This window comes from Canis lupus, chromosome 15, assembly GCF_011100685.1.
Source record: "Canis lupus familiaris isolate Mischka breed German Shepherd chromosome 15, alternate assembly UU_Cfam_GSD_1.0, whole genome shotgun sequence".
In the NCBI taxonomy this organism is placed as follows: Eukaryota; Metazoa; Chordata; class Mammalia; order Carnivora; family Canidae; genus Canis; species Canis lupus.
This window is the reverse complement of record NC_049236.1, coordinates 42,946,819-42,967,909: the sequence shown is the minus strand read 5'-3', so window position 1 is coordinate 42,967,909 and position 21,091 is coordinate 42,946,819. Positions and strand designations below refer to the sequence as shown.

The 21,091-nt window shown below is 48.1% G+C and overlaps 1 long non-coding RNA gene across 1 annotated transcript; it reads right to left on the bottom strand.

Annotated features, from left to right (window-relative positions):
• Nucleotides 1-391: 391 nt before the first annotated feature.
• LOC119874588 lies at nt 392-2,462 on the bottom strand. Its single transcript, XR_005370737.1, has 3 exons — nt 2,046-2,462; nt 1,778-1,858; nt 392-1,441 (listed from the first exon to the last, which is right to left on the bottom strand). It is a non-coding gene; the product is annotated as an uncharacterized LOC119874588 (long non-coding RNA).
• Between the last annotated feature and the right edge of the window lie 18,629 nt (nt 2,463-21,091).

The following is a 21,091-nucleotide window of genomic DNA, read 5'->3' as shown; positions in this document are numbered from 1 at the left end:
GCATGTAGACACAGGGCATCCCCATTCTCTAAGACACATGCAGACAGGTTTACAGATAAATTCTACCCCAGGTCTGGGGTTTGCTGTGACACATTTGCTGCTGGGGACCCGTGTGGTTAGCGCAGGACCCTGGCTGGACCAGGGGCGGCATCTGGCTGGGCATCATACTATGTATGTTTACAAACAGTGCAAACTGTCTAAGATAAAATGCACAAAATTCAGAAATACATAAAAACACTGAGGGCGGGTGTCACTTTGACCCATCCAACCTTCATTCAGTCCATGTGTGTCCTGGTCCAGCCGCGGCCGTGTTGCCTGGACCCCAGGTCCCCTTACTGCCCCTCCACAACCCCCACCCCTGCCCCCTCCTCTTCACGGGGCAGCTCCACATCCCCTTGGGGTTCAGCTCACACAGTGATACCTGGAGGCCCCATCCTGGTGGCCTCCCCATCCCCAAGACCCCGGGGGGTGGGGGGCACGTGGGTCATCCCAAAAACTTTACCATGCAGGAGTGTTTTGAGGATTTTTTGGTTTTGTTTTTGTTTTTTTGCTGCCATCATTCCCCCTGGCCTTCAGAGACCCCATGTTCCCTACCCAGAAGGCCCCTGGGGCTCCCGGAACCCTGTTTGCCCAGCAGCCTCACCCAACCCCATAGCGGTCCCAGAACATGATATGGTTGCGGAAGGTTCTGTTGATGTCTAGATCTATTTGTTTGATGTCCTGGGAGGAGACCTGGGCCTCCTCCTTCATTTCCTGTGGGGAGAATCAGGGAGGAGGAGCCAGCATCAGGAACACAGAACCCTAACTGTCACCAACTGCCATCCTAAGCAGGGGGCACTGCTGGCCACCATGTGAGTGTGTCCTGCAGAAACCTCCTTCCTTCCCCTGTGAAGCCAGGGACAACACAACTGCCCCCTGTGCCCATGGGGCCTACCTGAGGGCCAGAGCTCATCCTGCTTCGTCTAGCAGGAACTTGGCACCAGCCCACCTGTTCAGTCCCACTTGGGGCTCCAGGCCTATCCAGGGTGCCAGCTCCCATCACCCTGCCCAGGAGGAGCTCAGAGCCCCGCAGCCCTGTCCCTCTCTGGACCCTGGGCCACCCTGCTCCAGGGACAGTGGGACTGAGGTGGGGGCAGCAGAGAGGTGGACGGGGCCCTCATGTCAGAGAGACACCAGGAGATGCTGGGGCCACCCTGGGTCCCCAGGCAGGTGACCTCCCCCGTCTCCCCAGGTTCCCCTCAGCTCTTGCCCAGGCCTCCCCTCAGGGCCATGCATCTGCCAAGAGTGGAAAAGCCCTACCTGGTATTTCCCTGGTTCCTTTTTTTTCTTTTTCTTTTTTTTTCCCCTGGGTTCCTGACTTTAACCTTCTCGATGTCAAGCAAACACAACCACACCTGTCCCCGCACCTGGGGTGGGACCCCTTGTAGACCCAGTGATGCAGCTGCAGAAAGGAAGGCAGTGCTGGTGAGATGGGCCAAGGGTGGCATCTTCAAGTCCAGGGAGTGGGAGGTATCTAGAAGATTCCGGCTTTGGCTCCACGGTGTCTCCGGAGAGGCTGGGTCTCCCTAGAGCTGGGCCCCGTCCCCCAAAAGAGCAGGGGACCATGGCTCTGAACTGACGCTCCTCCCCCACCATCCTTGGGCCTGGGAGGCTTCAGCTCTGGCAGCAGACTCTCCCCAGGCAGGGGACTCTCCCAGGGACGGGGCAGGAGGAGACTGTGGGCGGCTCCCCAGCTCCATCAGGACACAGTGCCCTCGGGGGGTACCCAGCACCCCACCTTCTCACTCTGATGGTAGTGGCCCCATTTCCTGAGCATTGTTAGTCACTTGTAGTCGCACCGGGTCTCCTGGTGATGTTTCTGGAAAAGGACAAATGGGGGCACAGATGAGCCTCCAGCCGTGGGAGGTAGGTGCCACACCCAGTCGCCCTGTGGGGACTCAGAGGAGCCAGAAAGGCACAGGGCCGCTCGTGCTGACCACGGTTCTGGGTCTGGGGCATGTTCCCAGCAGCCTGTGCAGTGCTGGGATAGGGGTTTGGGGAGATACCCCTGGAGACGTCCTGGGGGACGGGGTTTGCGGACAGCTGGCCCTAAGTCTACCATCCACATCCTGCCAGGCGCCCTGGACGGCCTCTCACTTTGGCCTCGTGGGGGCTGGAGACGGGCAGCTCCTTCTCCCTGGAAGGCAGGAGATGCAGAGCCCTGAGGCCCAGGCCATGGCCCCACAGCCCCCACATCTGGGCTCAGGGAGGGCAGGGGCTGCCAGCTGCCTGTGGTTGGGCAGGGGCAGCATTCTGGGGAGTCTGAGAAGGGTTGTTGCTGGTGGTGGGCTGGGCAGGTGCCCCTCAGCACCCCCAGGAGGTGACATGCCCCTGTCCTGGGATGGACCTGCCTGAGAGCTGTCAGCATGGCCCAGGTACCCCCATGACTATCTGGCTGAGGTCCCCCCACCTTCCCGGGGCCTGACTGCCCAGCGTCTAGTTGGCCTCCCCCTGCACCCTAGCCATCCCCCTGCTGTCCCCTGACTCCACCCCTCTTGCTGTCACCTCTGCTGCTCTGGCCCATTTTTACCTCTTATCTTGTCAGAGCCCCTGAGCACAACCCACTCCAGACTCATCCAAGCAGCCACTGGGCAGGGAGCAAGGCTGAGGGGGCCGGGAGCAGCCCTGTTGACCCCACATGGAGTCTCTAGCCTCCTTGATGTTCTTGTGGGGCCATTGACCCAGAAGCCTCCTCCCCTCCAACCAAGGCCACTGGGCTGTCCCCCTTCCCTTAGCCCCTTCCCTCATTCCCACCCCAAGGCAGCCTCCTCCTCCTCTTCCCTCCTCCTGCTCAAGCTGGTCGGCCCCTCCCTCTGCTGCCCACCCTCCCTCCCTAGACTTACCTTGTCCCTGGCATCTACCTGCAGCCGCACAGAAGCTTTCGGGTGTGTGGAGGCCCTGGCCTGGGGGGTGTGAGTGAGGAGCACCCCTCTGACCTCGCCATAGACCATACCGTCCTCCTACAGAAAGCACGCCACTGTCCCAGAGCCCCTCACTCTCAGGAACCCTGGCCAAAGGGACTGGACACTTCCCTCATCCCCCAGCCCCTGGATGCAGGAGGCAGACATCTGACCCTCCCTGAAGCAGGCATGGAGGCCACTCTTCTGAGTACCCAGGGTCCTGCCCCCAGGCCCAGCTCCCTTCCTACCCACTTCCCGGGTTTGCCTCCTGGGTCTCTCAGCGTCAGCCCAGGGCAGACATGGCCCTCAGAGGGCTCCAGGGGATGAGGTCCTGACCTCGGAGCATGGGTCAGCTTCCAGAGAGGCGCTCCTCAGGCGTTCCACCCCTGATATGGATGAAGGAGTGTCCAGGGGACTCACTGCAAAATCCCTGATGGTCCGTGAGCTTCCACAGTGACAGGTCAGCATCATCCCAAGGGTCCTGTGGAGACCTTGCTTGGCAGCCTGAAACAGAGGGGGCCTCCTGGTGGGGACCGATCAGAGCCAGGGACATGGGGAAAGGAAGGAGCAGAATGGCTCCTCTCTCCCCTAAATCCCAAGGGAGCCCAGGACTCTTTGAGATTGGCCAGGCATGAGAGGAAGGGCCTGTATGCCCAGTGGGAGCAGCCTGACAGCCTTACCCGCTTCTTCCAGCAACAATTCCCACCTGGGCCTCACCTGGACCTGGTGACTATGGTCCCCACCTGGGCTCATCGGCTACCAATGACTAGGATCCAGGATGGACCCTCACTTGCTACTGAGCCCAGGACCTCCCCAGGGTCTCACTTGTTCCTGATGACTGTGGTCCTTGTTTGGCTTTACCTGGCTCATCCTTGGCTCTGATCTCCTGGGCCTCACCTGCTCTTGCAGGTATGGTCCCCACCTCTAGTGGGTGCTCTAGCATCTATGGTACCTGTCTGGGCCTCACCTGATGGTATTTGGCTATGCTATCAGCCCTTATCAAGGCCAGCAGGTCCTCCAGGTCCTCTTACATGGTGCTGTAAACCGAACACATCCAAGAATGACACCACATGAAAACCTTCAGAGGACACATGTTTCTGTGTGCTCCGTGTTGGCAGAGCCCCATCTGTCTGATCGGAGCATGGAGACAACCATATAGCTCTGAGGGGGACATGCATGGCTGGAGGATCACACATGGGCACTCACGGTCCCAGGACACGCTGTCATGCTGAGATGACAGAGTTCTCCCACCCTGTTATCAGGAGCACACGGGGGTGCCCAGGAGGCTCCAGGGAACTGCCCACCTGATGCTTGGGGTGACGTCTCCCAGCCCGGGGCCAGCGCTGAGATGGTGGTGGATGGGCCGGCCAGCGAGTGTTCCCGCAGGCTTGGGGGGGATCAAAGGTTTCTCTTAGATTCCACAAGCACAACAACCAAAGGGAAAAAGCAACGAATTGGACTTCATCAAAATTAAAAACTGATGTCAGCCAAAAAAAAAAAAAAAAAACTGATGCCAGCAAGAGTGTGATTAAACTACTCACCCTGAATTCAACGATTTGTAAATAGCCTGAAGGTGGGGCTGGAGGGAGCACAAGGGACTCCATGTTCCAGTTCATGAAGAACAAGCCTGCTCGTGGGCCAGGAGGATCCAGAGAGCCCTGACCGTCCACCCCAGATCACAGGGTGGGGAGGGGGTGTCATCACATGTTGGGGTCCATGCATCTAGGATGGGCTGTAAAGGTCATGGCTTGGGTCTCCCCTGCACAGCACAGGGCTTACAGGGGAGTGAGGGTCCCGGGTGAGCTGCCCGAGCTCCGACCGCAGCCTCCTTTCCTGGACTGGGTGCAGGGTGACAGCCTTCACCCCATGGAGCTGTGGAAGGGCTGCAGGAGCTGCCTCATGGTCATCGCATGAGGGTCAGGGTGTTCTCGACCCCAGGCTGGGAGCAGTGTCCACAATAGCTACACTGTGGGAGGAGCCACGATGTTCTCGGACTGATGAATGGAAAAAGATCCCCAGCACCCCCACCCGGCCCCACAGCCCCACAGTGGCCTGCAGGGACAAGGGAACAGCTGCCACTCACCTGTGACAAGTCGCTGTGTGAGCACCTTCTCTTTATGCACTGCAATACTGGGGAGAGTGGGATAGTTTAGTCACTGTGAGCCGGATCCAGAGGATGAGTGCCTCCAACAGCCTGTGGACTCAGAGTGAATGCCAGGCAGTGGTGGAACCATGGGGTACCACAGTTCCACCCACAATGGGGTCCCACATCATCACTGTAGGTCAGCAGGGTCCAGTAAGCACTTAGCCCTTCACCCTGAAGGCCAAGGGTCCTGGGGGAGGGTCCTGTCACCACGCCAGGTGAGAAGGGGATGCATCCTTAGTTCACATCCTCAGGCCCTCCAGGCCTCCTGTCCTTCTAGGCAGACTGGGGGTCACAGATGTCCTCCCACCCCCAAAGGTTCACAGCATGGGTTTTGCACTTACGAACATTTGAGGGGCTCTTGGGTGGTTCAGTCAGTTAAACGTCAACTCTTGATTTTGGCTCAGGTCAGGATCTCGAGGTTGTAGTATAGAGCCTCACGTGGGGCTCAGGCTCCTGCTGGGTGAGGAATCTGCTTCAGATTCTCCCTCTCCCTCTGCCCCTCCCCACTGAACACTCTCTCAAATAAATCTTTTAAAAATTAACATTGAAGACATTTGAGAAATCTTTATCATCTCTGCAGAGGTGCCTTCGTATGTATAATGGCTGTGTAAATGCCTTTCACGGACCAACCGTGATTTGTATCAGACACCCTTATTTTTTAATATTTATTCAAGTGTACTCACAATGTTACATTAGTTTCAGAGCTACAACTTAATGATTCAACAATTCTGTACATTACTCAGCTCTTACCAAGAGAAGTGTAATCACCATCTGTCCCCGTACAAAGTTATTACAATAGTACTGTTGTACTATTGAAAGCTGCATTCATGGAGCCCTTATTTCTTAGATTGTAAGGGTATGACTAGGGGTATGGATAGTGGTGAGTTAGGGATAGGCATAGAGTAGATTTAGGGACATTTAGGTTTAGGGATACATTTAGGGTTGGTTTAGTGTGTTAGCATATGGGTTAGAGATAGGGGGAAGAGGAGGCGTCGGTGTAGAAATAGGGGTAGTTATAGGGAATGTGTTTGGGGTAAGGGAAGTGGTATGGTAGGAGTAGGGTTATATGTCGGGTAGTGGTAAAGGTAGGAGTAGGAGTTGTATATGGTAGGGTTAGTGGTATGGGTAGGGGTGGGATTGGGGTAGTCTTATAGGTAGTGTAGGGGTAGAGATGGAGTTTGGTTAGGCGTAGGGGTTGGGGTAAGGATAAGTTTAGGGGTATTCGTAGGTTTAGGGGTTGCAGTTAGGGTTAGAGGTAGAGGTAAGCTTAGATAGTGATAAGGATGGTGATTGGGGAGGGGGAGAGGGAAGGTAGAATTAGGGGTTGGAGTAGGGGTACGGCTAGGGGTAGGGGTAAGTGTAGTGGTATGGCTACATTTAGGCATAGGGGTAGGGTTAGGGTTAGGGTTTTTGGGTATAATATGGTTAGGGGTAGGAGTAGGGGTAGGTGTTGGAGAAGGTGTAGGATTATGGGTAGGGTAGGAGAAGGGGTAGGGTTAGGGATATGGGTAAAGTAGGGGTAGGAGTATGGCTATGGTTATAAGTATGGTTAGTGTTAGGAGTAGGTTTAGGGTAGGTATAGAGGTGAGGTTAGGTGTAGTAGTAGGGGTAGGACTAAGTAGGCTTAGGGTTGGTGTTAGGGTTGGTTTAGGGCTAGGCTTGGGTGTACAGTTAGGGGTAGGGATAGAGGTAGTGATGGGGGAGGGGAAGCGTTGGGGTAATCATAGTGTAGAGGGAGGTGTAGTGGTTAGGGTAGGGGTAGGTTTAGGGGTTGGGGGAGGTGTAGTGGTAAAGGGTTAAGGTTAAGGGTAGGCGTAGTAAGAGGATTAGGGTTCAGGGTAGAGTTAGAGATAGGGATAGGGGTAGGGGTAGGAGTAAGGGTAGGTGAAGTGGTAGGGGAAGGAATAGGAGTGAGGTAGGGGTGAGTGTAGGGTTAGGGGTGGGGGAGAGTGTTAGGGGTATGTGCAGGGGTAGGGTTAGTGGTAGTGTTCAGGATAGGTGTAGGAGTAGGGGTAGGTGTGTGTGTAAGAGTAAGTGTAAGTTTAGGAGTAGGGATAGGGTCAGGGGAGGTGTAGGGTTAGGGGTAGGTGTAGGGGTAGGAGTGAGGTTGGGGTAGGGATCTGGTTAAGGGTAGGGGTAAGGGTAGGTAAGGAGTAGCATTGGGGGTGGAAGGGGTGGAGTTAGGTGTAGAGAGGGGTAGGGCCCAGCCTAGGTTAAGTGTAGGTGTTGGAGTAGGGCAGGATTACATGTTGGGTTGGGGGTAGTGGAGGGGAGAGGTGGGAGCAGCATGAGGGGTACCTCCTAGGACAAGGGTTCCTTGAATGCAGCTCTCACCTACCCCCTCAAGTGGGGAGGTAGGGTGTACCCAACAGTAGCTGGGCGGCTCCATGAAATGTGCCACATGTCACCCTGAGAACCAAGCTGTCCCCATTGTAGGACCATCGTCCACCTGACAGTGAACTACACCAGGCCAGGCAAACGCCAGGGGAGATCAAGTGAGTGCTGGTTGTGCTCTGGATGGAAACCTACCTGGGACAGGTCGTCAGGAGACATAGCTCATACTCCTCCCGGGGCATTCAGTCGGAGTGCTACTTGCCTTAAAAGTCTCCATATGTCTGTCCTGGGGACTGAAGTCCAAGCGAGGAGAGTGGAGAACTGGGCTTTGTTACCAGACAGACTTGCATTCGAATCCCGCTCTGTCACTCTTAGTTGGGGGGTTCTGAACACGTTACTGAACTTCTCCAAGCTTCCCCCTCTCTGTAAGCAAGGATGATTACAGTACCCACATGGCACGATAGTTGTGAAGATTAAATAAAATACAAGTAAACACTCAGCGTGATCATCAGCACACAGCAGACAAGTGAAATTTCCTCTCCTCCTTGGGGACCTGTGATTTTCTAAATTCCCCTCAGAAAAATACCAAATACCCTTACAAAGTTAGTAATAAGGGATGGACATTACAATCCCCATTCTGTGCACAGAGCAACAGAAACTTGAAAGGGTCAGACAGGCCACTCTGCTACTAAGTGGTAAAACTAGAATTTGCTCCCAATTCTATCTGATTCCCATCCTGTTTGTTGACAGATCTTACACACTGTTGCCTCTAAGGCACCTTCATCTGATTTATAATTTTCTTTGGGCTGGCTTCAGTTTCTGATTCAGGAACTGTTTCCTTTTCCATTTTAGTCTTCCTCCCCGCCACCCGCAATGACTCAGTTGAATGAACACACAGTATGTGTTCTTGCTTCAAGAATAATGTTTAAAAAAATAATAATAATGTTTTTATTTTTTAAAGTGAAACACAATATAAAATCGTCCCCTGAAAAAAAATACGGAAAAGTTTACACTAAAAGATAGGTTCTCGGTCACACTAGCCCAAGCCCCAAATCTCCCTGCCTAAAGGCAACTACTGTTAGTTTCTTGTGGATCCTTCCAGAAGGAATCTTTGCATTTATAACCAGGGCACAGCTGTAAGGTGGGAATTGAGGAGTTTTTGTATATTAGGAAAATGAGGGATTAGTGTCAATGATACTGCAAGTCAGTTGACTTCTGGGGGGAAGAATCAGATGAGCCCGAAAGAATACTGAGGATAAAGGCTACCCAAAGGCCAAGGCCAACCATTTTGGGAAGAGAAAGGATTTTTATTTCATTAAAGTGCTTTCAGCTCTGAGCTTCTGGACCTAGGTGTCCCATGGACAAACGCTCCAGTGACTGGCTTCCATTTAGAACCAATATCATGTGCCCTCCGGAAACATTGCCCTGAGGAATCTTCAGGTGCAGGGTAAGCCAGGAGCTGGGAAAAGGAGTTAGGCAACCACGCATTTGTCATTTCTGCTTCCTTCTTTAACTGTTTTTCCAGCCACTTCTTTTTGTCATTTCATCTGAGCTGCCCAGAAGCCCTGGGGTCAGAGAGCATGTGGCTGACACGCAGCGGAACACCGACCTCAACCCACCTCTTCTGCCAGCACAGTGCGCTCTTTTCTCGACGTGGCTGAAGCTCTCAGAGTCCGGGATCTAAATCCTAGAACAAACTCTTCAATTACTCCAGGTGAATTACTGGTATGATGCTGAGACTCCACATCCATGTTCGCAGCAGTATGATTCACAAGAGGCAGAAGGTGGAGGCAACCCCCGTCCATGCCTAGATGGCTGGATAACATGATGTGATGCATACGTACGGTGCAATATTATTCAGCCTTAAATTCCTGGCATTTTTTCCCCCATGCACATACTAAATGCTCACACAAAATTAGATTAGTGAAGAACACATTTTGGAAAGTATTTAATTCCTCCTTAGTTACCTTATATTGTTGAGTTTTTTTTTTTTTTTAGTGTTCTGGAGAACACTAACACAACATATATGAACATGCATTAAAAACCAATCTGGAAGTGTCTAAGAAAAATCTGACATGTGGCACAACATGGATGAACACTGAGGACATTGTGACAAGTGAAATAAGCCAGTCATGGAAGGACAAACACAGTATGAGTCCATCTGTGGGATGTAACCAAGGCAGACAGATTCACAGAGATACGGAGTAGAATGGTGGTTTTGGAGGCGCTGCAGGGAGGGGGAGGTAGCAAGGTATGGCCCAGCGGAGACAGGGTCTAGATGGAGGCTGTGATGGCTGCACAACAATGGGAATTATGCTTCGTGCCACTGAAATGTACACTTAAAAATGGTGAAAGTAGCGAAGTTTGTTATGTGTATTTTACCACAGGTTTTAAAAATTGAAAATGAAAACAAGTCAAATGAAAACATGCTGAGACTCCTATAATACTGAGACAAGTAACGAGCAATGCCTCTGCTGGAGTCTGTTTGTGTTGCCACGTGCTGAAACCAAAGTGATTGTGCAGCAGGCATCTGGACACATCTGACTGCCCTGCACCCCTTCCCCATCCTTCTGAAAACAGAATCCTTTTCTTTTGGTGGAGCCATCTATACCATGCAGTTCAGGGAAACTCAGACCAGGCCACATATGCCACCACTCTCATCAGGGTCATTTGAGCAAACAGAAGCTTGGAAAAATTAAGTAGTTTTCATTAGAATTTGTTCCAATGTAAGTTCAAATGGTAGAGTGTTTTTAAAATATGTTTACAGGGGGCCTGGGTGCTTCAGTCAGTTAAGCATCTGCCTTCAACTCGTGTCATGATCCCAGGGTCCTGGGGTCGAGCCCCGTGTCGGGCTCCCTACTCTGCTTCTCCCTCTGCCCTTGCCCTTCCTCCTTGTTTGTGCTCACTCACTCACTCACTCACTCTCAAATAAATAAAGAAAATCTAAAAAAAAAAAAAATACATCTAAAAAGACTTGAACACTAGTCCCTTCAAAAGGTACAGATTAATATCCCTCTCCTGAGTATGAGCTGGACTCAGTGACTCACTACTATCAAAGAAGACGTTGCATAAATGATGAAGAGTGTGTCATGATGATGAATGTGTGGCTAGATCATAAACAACACGTGGCTCCTCTTTCTCTCTCTCCCATGACATGGCTTGCTCTGGGGGATGCCAGCTGCCATGTTATGAGAACACTCAAGCGGCCCTGAGGAAAGGTCAATGTGTGGGAAATTGAGGCTCCCTGCCTCAATTGAGGTGTGGAATGAAGATCTCCAGCCAGCAGCCACGTAATGGCCATCTTGGAAACAGACACTCCCACCCCAGTTAAGCCTCTGGATAGTCAGGTGACTATGGCCCCAGCCAACATCCAACTACAACTTTATGAGGCCCTGAGCCAGAACCACCTAGCTAAGCTGCTCCTCAATTTCTGACCCACACAAATAGTGAGATGATTAAAAACAAATTTTTTTAATTTGTTGTTAAATTTTTTAACTTATTTTTAATCATAGTAAAATACACATAAAATTTACCTCCCTAATCCTTTTTAGGTGTACAATTCAGTGGCATTAAGTACATTCACATTGCTGTGCAGCTATCACCATCATCCATCTCCAGAACTTTTCTTCATTTTGCAAAATCTTTGAATTTCATCTGCATTATCAGCTCTCCTGGGTCTTGAGCCTGCCTTGCCAGCCTTCATAATTGCATGAGCCAAGTCTTTATAAATTCCTTAAATCTCTCTCTCTCTCTCTCCCTCTCTCTGTCATGTGTATACACACACACACACACGCACACACACACACACACACTCATATACATATACACATCCTACCTATTTGGTTACATTTCTCTGGAGAACACTAACACAACATATATGAACATGCATTAAAAACCAATCTGGAAGTGTCTATAATCTTAGAAATGCTCAGTATGCACCCTTTAGGTGCCGTAACCACCTATGACTCCTGTGAGCAAATTCACCCCAGCCCCTTTGGGGCACATCAGCATGGACAGCTGAGTTAGCAGTGTGACATGTCACTTCATTTACTCAAGATGGCAAGAAGAAATGACCGAAACACAAGATTCCTGGCATTTTTCCCCCATGCACATACTAAATGCTCACACATAATTAGATTAGTGAAGAACACATTTTGGAAAGTATTTAATTCCTCCTTAGTTACCTTATATTGTTGAGTTTTTTTTTTTTAAAAAAGGCCACCTATACTACAGTGTATACATATAAATATGGGGTAATGTTTGTGTAAGAGAAGATAGGATCTACATATATATATGTATTTACAAAAGAAATCGATAACACTGTGTCCAGGGAAACAAACAATAAAATTTAAAAAGGAAAACAGGATGGAGATTTGACTTTTCACTATCCAACCTGGTATAACTTCTGCATTTTGAACCACTTGAATATATGACTTATTAAAAAGAATTCCAAAGGAAAATAAACAATTTTGCCTCTATTTCCTCCAAAGTTTGTTTTGGGCAGGCATTTTCACTTAAGATACAACAAATAAGTCCTTGGAGAAAAATTCTGAAAACTGAGCACCACACAGTGCCAGGCCCACAGTGCAGGGGACATGCAGATAATAAATAGGTAAAACATACAGCAAGTTAGAAGGTGATAAGAGCTATAAATAAAAGGAATTGAGCTGGATTAAGGAGGTTTGAGTAATGAGGGGATGAGGGAGCAATAAAGGGGTACAATTTTATTTTATTTATTTTTTAAAGATTTTATTTATCAAAATTTTTATTTTTATTTATCAAATAAATTATTTGACAGAAAGAGAGAGAACATGAGCAGGGGGCAGGGGGAGACAGAGAAGCAAGCTTCCTGCTGAGCAGGGAGCCTGATGTGGGCTTGATCCCAGGACCCCGGGATCATGACTGAGCTGAAGGCAGATGCTTAACTGACTGAGTCCCGCCAAGTGCCCGAAAGGGGTACAATTTTATTTTTTTTAAATAAAATAAAATAAAATTTTATTTATGTATTCATGAGAGACACAGAGAGAGAGGCAGAGACACAGGCAGAGGGAGAAGCAGGCTCCATGCAGGAAGCCTGATGTGGGACTTGATTCCAGAACCCTGGGATCATGCCCTGAGCTGGAGGCAGATGCTTAACCACTGAGCCACCAGGTGTCCCAAAGGGGTACAATTTTAAATAGATTTTTAGAGCAAGCCTAAACACAAGAAACAAACACTCGACTCTGCGAAGTTGAGAGTTTATGATTTTTCCTAGGGTGCTCATTCATCCTGCCGGATCATTTGAAATGATCTGATTCTAACTTGCATTATTTTTCTGATTAAAATTACTTGTAGAATACTAGGACTATCAAATATGTTGTAAAAGAATCTATGGGTAATAGTTGGGTGCAGTGTTCTGAAGTTAAATGCAGCAAGAAAATTTCTTAGAATCATATCAACTCTTATATGGTGGGCCATAGAGACAAGACAACATGCAAAAAAAAAAAAAATCCCTCTGGAATTTACTTGTGTTTAAGAGCAGGGCTCTGATGCTGATGTGAAGTTGTTTGGGACCAGCCTCAACTTTCTAGCTGTGTCAAGTTGGCCCATTTCTTAACCTGTCTCAGGCTCAGTTGCCTTAACTGGAAAATGAGGAGAATAATACCCCAGTCATAGAGTTTTAGGTACCCAACAAGATAATGCATGTAAATGCTCAGTACATGGTAGGCATGGACTGGCACTAGCCAGCCTGCTTTGATTCAGATCCTCATTGCTGTGCTGGCACAGATTGGTTGTGTTGACTTTAAGTGAGCTTTGTAGTACCTCTGTGCTTCAAATTTCCACATTTGAAGAATGGGTGTAATAATAAGTGCTTACTTTCTAGGGTGTTTATGAGACTAAGTTAATACATGTAAAACACTGAGAATACAGTAAGTATATCAGTCTGCTTGGGCTGCTGTAAAAAAAAAATACCATAAAATGGGTGTCTTCAACTACAGAAATTTACATTCTCACAGTTCTGGAGGCTGGAAGTGTGAGATCAGGGTGCCAGCAGGGCTAGATTCTGGTGAGAACCCTCCTCCTGGCTTCCTGAGGACCGCCTCTCCCTCTGTTCATATGGCCTTTCCTCTGGGCATATGTGAGGAGAGAGAGAGAGAGATAAAGAGAGACAGAGGTAGAGGAGAGAGACACGGGGAGGTGGGGGGAGAGATAGAGGGAGAGAGAGGGAGGGAAAGAGAAGGAGAGGGGAAGGGAGGGAGAGACAGAGACAGAGACAGAGAGACAGAGAGGAGGAGGAGGAGGAGGAGGAGGAGAGAGAGAGATCTCAGTTCCTTTTCTTAGAAAGCCACCAATCCTGTGGGATTAGGCCCCCACCAAGTCTCACTGACTGGCAGTTGGACTTCAATGTTTGAATTCGGGGGGGGGGCGGGGGTTAGGGAGGGCACACAATTTAGTCCCGGGCAACAACTGTTAGCTGGATTTATTGTTATTGTAGTTATTCTTATTGAATTTCCTGAAGGTAACTGACATCATATCACCTTTTTTTTTTTTAAGATTTATTTATTTATTTATTCATGATAGATGTAGAGAGAGAAAGAGAGAGGCAGAGGAGGAAGGAGAAGTAGGCTCCACGCTGGGAGCCCGATGCGGACTCGATCCTGGGTCTCCAGGATCGCGCCCTGGGCCAAAGGCAGGCGCCAAACCGCTGAGCCACCCAGGGATCCCCCTATCATACCATCTTTTAAGAGGAGGTTTTGATAGAGAGAAAGTGGTAGGTCAACAGAGGGAAAGGTGAAGTTCTTGGTTGCCTGAAACCCAATTAGCTTTCCAGAAAGCCCCCTTGCAGTGTTACCTGGTTCCAGTCCTAAATTGTATTTTTCCCTGGAAGCAGTGCATTCAAACTGTTCACACAGATATTTTATTTTATTTTATTTTATTTATTTATTTTTAAAGACTTATTTATTTATTTATCATAGACAGAGAGAGAGAGAGAGAGGCAAAGACACAGGAGGAGGGAGAAGCAGTCTCCATGCTGGGAGCCCGACGTGGGACTCGATCCCCGGACTCCAGGATCACGCCCTGGGTCAAAGGCAGGCGCCAAACCGCTGAGCCACCCAGGGATCCCCTCACACAGATATTTTAAAATAAAGAAGTACAGATTTGGTGTACTAGAAAAAATGGGGAAAATACAGAAAAGTAGAGGATAAAACACCGACACTGCACCTCCCAAAGACAAGTACTCAGAGCCATTTGGTGTCTTTCAGTGCAGGCTGGCAGCATCCCCCAGGTGCATGAGGCAAAGAGGGAAGGGTTATTCTCAGGTTGCTCACTGCCGCTTCAGGGTTCTCATGAGAGACCACTGGGCAGGGAGATCCCTGTTGCCCACAACTCTGGAACCATCTTTATTCTGGCCCAATTTCCACTGGGTCTCCAGCTTCACTTTGCTTTTGGGTGGCCTCAGCCTCTAACATCTTTCCACAAGTCCTCTCTTGCTCAAGTGGGCCAAAGACAATCAACAGACCTTAGCTGATAAACCTAAGCTGTCAATTTTTTTTTTTTTTAAACTGAGTTTTTGATGGCTACATGAGCTTCCATCTCAGGTCTGTACCTCAGTGCACTTAGATTAATTTTGCTGGATGCTTAGGTTAGATAAACAACTTTGGGTGGTTTGGGCTGAATGACTGTGGCCCCCCAAATCCACATGTTGTAGCCTAAACCCCAAAGTGATGGTACCTGGAGATGGGGCTTTAGGGAGGCAATTAGAGTTAGATGAGATCATGAGGGTGGGGCTCTCATGGGATTAGTTCCTGCCTAAAAAGAGACACCAAAGAGCACAGGACCAACCTCTCTCGCAGTCTCTGTCTCTCCTTCTCTGCCAGGTGAGCCCATAGTGAGAGGGCAGCCTTTCTGCAAGCCAGGAAGGGGGTCCTCACCGGAAATTGACCCTGATCTCAGAACTCCAGCCTCCAGAATGATAAGAAAATTAGTTTCTGTTTAAGCTGTCCAGTCTACGGTATTTTGTTTGGTGTGGCAGCCCAAGGAGACCAAGACAGTGCTTTTAAAGCTTTTTCAATATGTAAATTACCACCTTAGGACAGAGTCCCTGAGGCTACCCTGTTTCCAGGCGTCTCCATGCATTGAGATGCCATCCCTTCCCCGGGAAGGTCAGTTGTTTGACCTGCTCCCAGTGGAATTAGCCATCACCATCAGCCATGAGCTCCGCAGCTTAGAAATCACCTACCCCCAGCTCCACCTGAGCAGGAGTTTCACTGCTTTTTGCCCAGTGTGCCCCTAACACTTTTTTCTATTTCTATGCAAAAGAAGCCTGGCCAGCTCTGCTCACTGCAACAGGCCCTTAGGAGTGTGACAGCAGGGGTACACCATGGTGGTGGTGGGGGGGGGGGAGTGGCCGCTCTCACACATTGCGGAGGGGAGTGAACGAATGCAACACAGAAATTGTCCTCAAAACAACAAATGTCCTTAATCTCTAACTCTTCAATTCTGCTTCTAAACACATCATATCCTGTAGATGTAATCCCACAGGTACAAAGTGATAATGGGTTCTTTGTAATAAGGAGGTTTTTTGCAACAAAAGATTAAAAACAATCTAAATGTCCAATGTTTTCATCCCGTTGGGGCTCCTATGGCAAAATACCATAAACTGGGCAGTTTATAAACAATGTAAATTTATTTTCACGTTTCTGGGAGCTGGAAGTTCCAGATCAAGGTGCCAGCAAATTTGGTGTCTGGTATACATCAGCTTTCTGGTTCATAGAGAGCCATCTTCTTGCTGTACCCTCACCTGGTGATGCTCTGGGATGCTCTGGGGGGATCTCCTTTATAAGGGCATTAATTCCATTCCTGGGGGTTCCACCCTCACAGCCTAATCACCTCCCAAAGGCCAACCTCCTAATATCATCACTTCGGGCATTAAGATTTAACATGTGAATTTGGGGCAAAGGAGGGATACACAAACATTCAGTGAATAGCACCCAGCAAGAGGGGACTGGTTAAATAAATTATGGCATATCCATAAAATGGAAGGCTAGGACCCCATAATGAGAATGAGCAAGCTCTTATGTACTAATGTGCACATTCTCTAAAATAGTCCTTAAATACAATAGAGCCAGAGCACAGCATGTAGCCATATGCAAAACATACTATCATTTTTAAAAAAGGGAAGGGGATTGCCTGGCTGTCTCAGTCAGTTAAGCATCTGCCTTCAGCTCAGGTCATGATCCCGGGGTCCTGATATCAGGCTCTCTGATCAGCAAGGAGTCTGCTTCTCCCCCTCCCTTTGCCTCTCCGAGCCTGGCTTGTGCTCTCTCCCTCTCAAATAAATAAAATATTTAAAAAATAAAAAGAAAGTTTTAAAAGAGAAGAAGAATCTACATATATACTTACTTATTTTTTTAAAGATTTTTAAAATTTATTCATAGACACAGAGAGAGAGAGAGGCAGAGACACAGGGAGAGAGGGAAGCAGGCTCCATGCAGGGACCCCAACCACTGCGCCACCAGGGCTGCTCTATATACTTACTTATAAATATAGATAATATCTCTGAAAGCATTTATAAACTAGTAAAAGTAATCTCTCACTTCTGGTAAGAGATTAGGTAACTGGAGACAGATGAGAGTAACTTTTGCTGCATGCACCTTTTGGTACCTTTTGACTTTTGAACCATATGGATGCAAAGCATATTAATAAAGAGGAAGAAACTTAAAAAAATTATAGCCCAAGGAAGGTCACGGTGAGTGGGGACAGAGCAAGGAGAAAAAGAAGACAGAAAGGCAGCTGTTGCATGAAATTTGGTCTTATTGTTGATATCTAGGGGGAAATGTTGGGACTACAAAGAATGTATATATGATCATCTAGGTGTGTGTGGCTGGAGAGGGGTGCAAATTCACCAGGCACGCCATCCGTTACCAGCTCGGCCTTCTCCTATTAGTGGTGTGCTTAGAATGGCAGGTGGGTATGGCCTAGAGTCAGGGAGAAATAGCCACCCTTCGGTATTTAAGGTATCATGCATGATATAGAATTCTCCTATAGGGCTTTAGGTTATGGGAGAGATTGTGGTAACTAGTCTCTGTGGACCAGGTGGAGGAAGGTTTACTTCTCAAAGGATGTGTATGAAAGGTTGCAGTCAGGAGTAGGGACGGAAAACAGGTCAGGGAAAGAACAAAAATTAAAATTGTAGAAAACTTAGTTAGGACCAGCCACTGTCCTTGCAGAGGCTACTGCAACATCCAGGCATCCCGTCCTCTGGTAACAGCAGAAACAGAAATCTCCACACTGTTTCTCAAAGTGGCCGCACCATTTTGCATTCCCACCAACAGTGTAGGGTGCAATTTCTCCACATCCTTGCTAACACTTATTATTTTCTGCTGTTGTTTTTTTTTTCAGACTAGGTTTTATTTTATTTTCTTAAAACTCACCGGATGCAGCATGAACAAAGGAGGGATTCCAGAGTTAACTCCTGTGGGCCTGGATGAGTTGCTAAAGTAAGAAATGGATGTGCATAGCACTGGCCTCTGGCCAAGACAAAAAATGTACCATGGATCCAAAGCAAGTTTCAGGGCACTTCGTACCAGCTTGTCAGCATTGCTGATTGATACTGGTGAGACTGGTGATGTACACCTGGTCTCAATGAACCCCCCACTTTGGGCTCTGCCTTTGGGATGGTTCCAGAGCAAGAATCTCCTGTGCGACCAGCAGGGTTTAAGAAGCCCAGCCTGCACATGCAGTTTGGACACTGATTCTAAGATGTCGAGTGTACATGTTGGTGGTTCTTGATCCGAAAGAGAAAGTACATCTGTTCAGCCTTGCAAAGAAAGGACGATGGTGCCCACATCTGGCATCTCCAGACCCTTTGTTGTGATGCAGACTTTGGCTACTCCCTATGCATGACCTGACTTTAATGCTATTGCTACATTTTAGCCTTTTCCTGCAATGTTGTCATTGGGTGTCCTATTAAGCTTCTTTAGGGATCAACCCCTAACTGCCACCATGATGGCAAAGGGGGATGACTGGTTCTATGGTTTCCTGGTGCCCAGCATAAAATATGCTTGTATCATAAATATTTGTTGAACAGCACAGGTTAGAGGTGGTGAGGAGGGAGAGTGGGGACAGGAGTTCTACCAGCCAGCTCCTTCTGCTCCCCACTGAGCCACACAAGTCTGCTCATCAGGGCCTAGTCCATAATAGAAACTATCTTTGTCAAATGAGTACATGAGCAAGTAAATGTAAGAAGAAATAAAATGTTCTATTTACTTGGACTCAGCAATGATCTCAAGGTGCTACAGAACAAAAGAAAGCAAGGTCAACAAGTAAACTGTATAAAGGTTATCTTTTCCCAGGCCTCCTGGACATACCTTTCTTGTTGAGAGATAGAGGGCTGGGGGTGAGAGGGGCAGAGGGAGAGGCAGAGAGAGAATCTTAAGCAGGCTCATGACTCCGAGATCATAACCAGAGTCAAAATCAAGAGTCTGATGCCTAACCACCTGAGCCACCCTGATGCCCCCTGGACACACCTTTCTAAGGAGAGCTTCTCATGGATCCTTTTAGACAAGTTGTCCTGAACTTATTAAGTTGTCCTGAGGCTGACTCTTGGTGAGAGAGCCCAACTGATTTTATTCTCACAGATATCTCACCCATGCTCCTTTCTCAACATCACTATATGGGGTCACTGACCTTCTTTGAACTGCCAATAATGGTTTAAAAGCAGATTTTTTTTCCCTACTAGTTTATTCTTGTCAGTCCTGCCTTTTTAACAATTTCCCTTTTCCCAAAATGGTCCATAATTTTGCTTTGCCCTAAAAACCTCTAAACAGAGAAATTCTCCACTTAAAAGAATATCTTTTGAGGTCCTATATATAAAGAGATTTTAAAGTGCCTCCATTTCTTGGGCTTCTCTCCTTTTATCTTCCTTAAATGCCAATGACTCTCCAATCTGTGAGGTGGTTCTCAAGATTCTTTTTATTTCTATTCGGTAGCCATGGAACACCTTTTGTGCTTGAGATGGGCTTTGACAGAAAGACCTGGAAACTAAGTGTTCATTTTGGATTTTTTCTGAGCATACATAAGAATGAACTCAATGTTTCCCTGAAATTACTGAGAGTGAGGAGTGGAAATGCCCCTAGACTTAGTACTTGGAAAACAAGCGCCAGGTTTCTTAACCCAGCCCTTTTAAAACAGCTGCACAGATAGCATTTGTAACAATAATAATAATTAAGGTGTTAGTAATGCAAAAGAGAACTAAACTAAAGAGTTTATTTTGGGCAAAGGAATGCATTTTGGTTTTTGTTTTTTTTAAATAAGATTTTATTTTATCTATTTGACAGAGAGAGAGCACAAGCAAGGGGAGCAGTAGGCAGAGGCAGAGGGAGAAGCAGGCTTCTGGCTGAGCAGGGAGCCCGACACAGGGCTCGATCCCAGCACCCTGGGATTACTACCTGAGCTGAAGGAAGATCCTTAATCAACTGAGCCACCCAGGCATCCTGCATTTGTTACTTATATTTGGAAATGGGTTTGCCTGATTTCTGGTTACTTCCTTGCCACATATCCAGACAAGAATGAAGCTGCTCTGTGAGAGACTGGCTCAAGAAAGGCTGAAGAGATAGATACACAGTTTCCTCATCCAAAGGTTCTGCCTCAGGCACATTTCCTTCACCATGCTGTGGGGCCAGGGCCTTACTTTTCATGTCTAATCCACACCTACTCTGAGTAAACCTGAGATAATAATGAAGCATTTTTTGTTTTAAAGGTATAGGCATTGGGGACTCCTTCAGGTGCAACTGGAAGAAACTCCAAACTAACTAGATTAAATGAAAAGACAATTCTTGGCTTATGGGAAAGAAAATTAGTTGGCTTCAGGCACAACTTGATCCAGGAGCTCAAATGATGTCATCAGGACTCCCTCTACAAGGCTTCGCTACTGGAGATCACAATGATTACTGGAAACCTAGATTTACATCCTACCAGCTTAGCATTCTCCAAGGATGGAAAGCATCTCCCCAAATTTCTTTGGCAAAAAATGTCTCACGGAGGGCTGTGAATGGTATGGCTTGGGTCATGTGTCCAATTTTTCCATTCATCATGTCCAAGGGCATGGAGTTCCTTGGGAAGTGGCTATAACCAAAGCCGCTCAAACTATACAGGGCAGATTTCCAATGGAAAAAGAAAGGAAGAAGAATGCCATTTCCAGAGACAGAAGGAATGTCAGGCAGAAAAACACAACAGATAATTCCCACCAAAGGCCTTTCAGAGGAACTTAGTGGAACAGGGGGGCAGAAGGAAGGAAGTCAGGGATGGGGTGCCAACGGTGGGACACAATTTTTTTTTTCTTCCAATTTTTTCCTTTCCTCCTTCCTTCCCTCATCTCTCCCAACAATGCTCCTCCCTTGCTGGAAACAGCAGCATCAGAGGCTGTGACTGTGGACTTTGGACACGTTAAGATGAAGATTTTAATAGCGATAGGAACTATGGAGACTGAACAGGCTTCCGGAGAATGAGATCTTGAGTCAGGAGGGAGACTGCTGGCTGCAGGGGGCGCGGTGAAGACAGGCCCTGTAAAGGAGATGCCTGGCATCAAATTATGGTGTTGCAGCAGGGGAGGCATGTTCATTCAGTACTGGAACCTTCCGGGCAGAGGCTGCATGGGGGGAAGAAAGGTCGCAGGAGAGGAGCCTGAGGA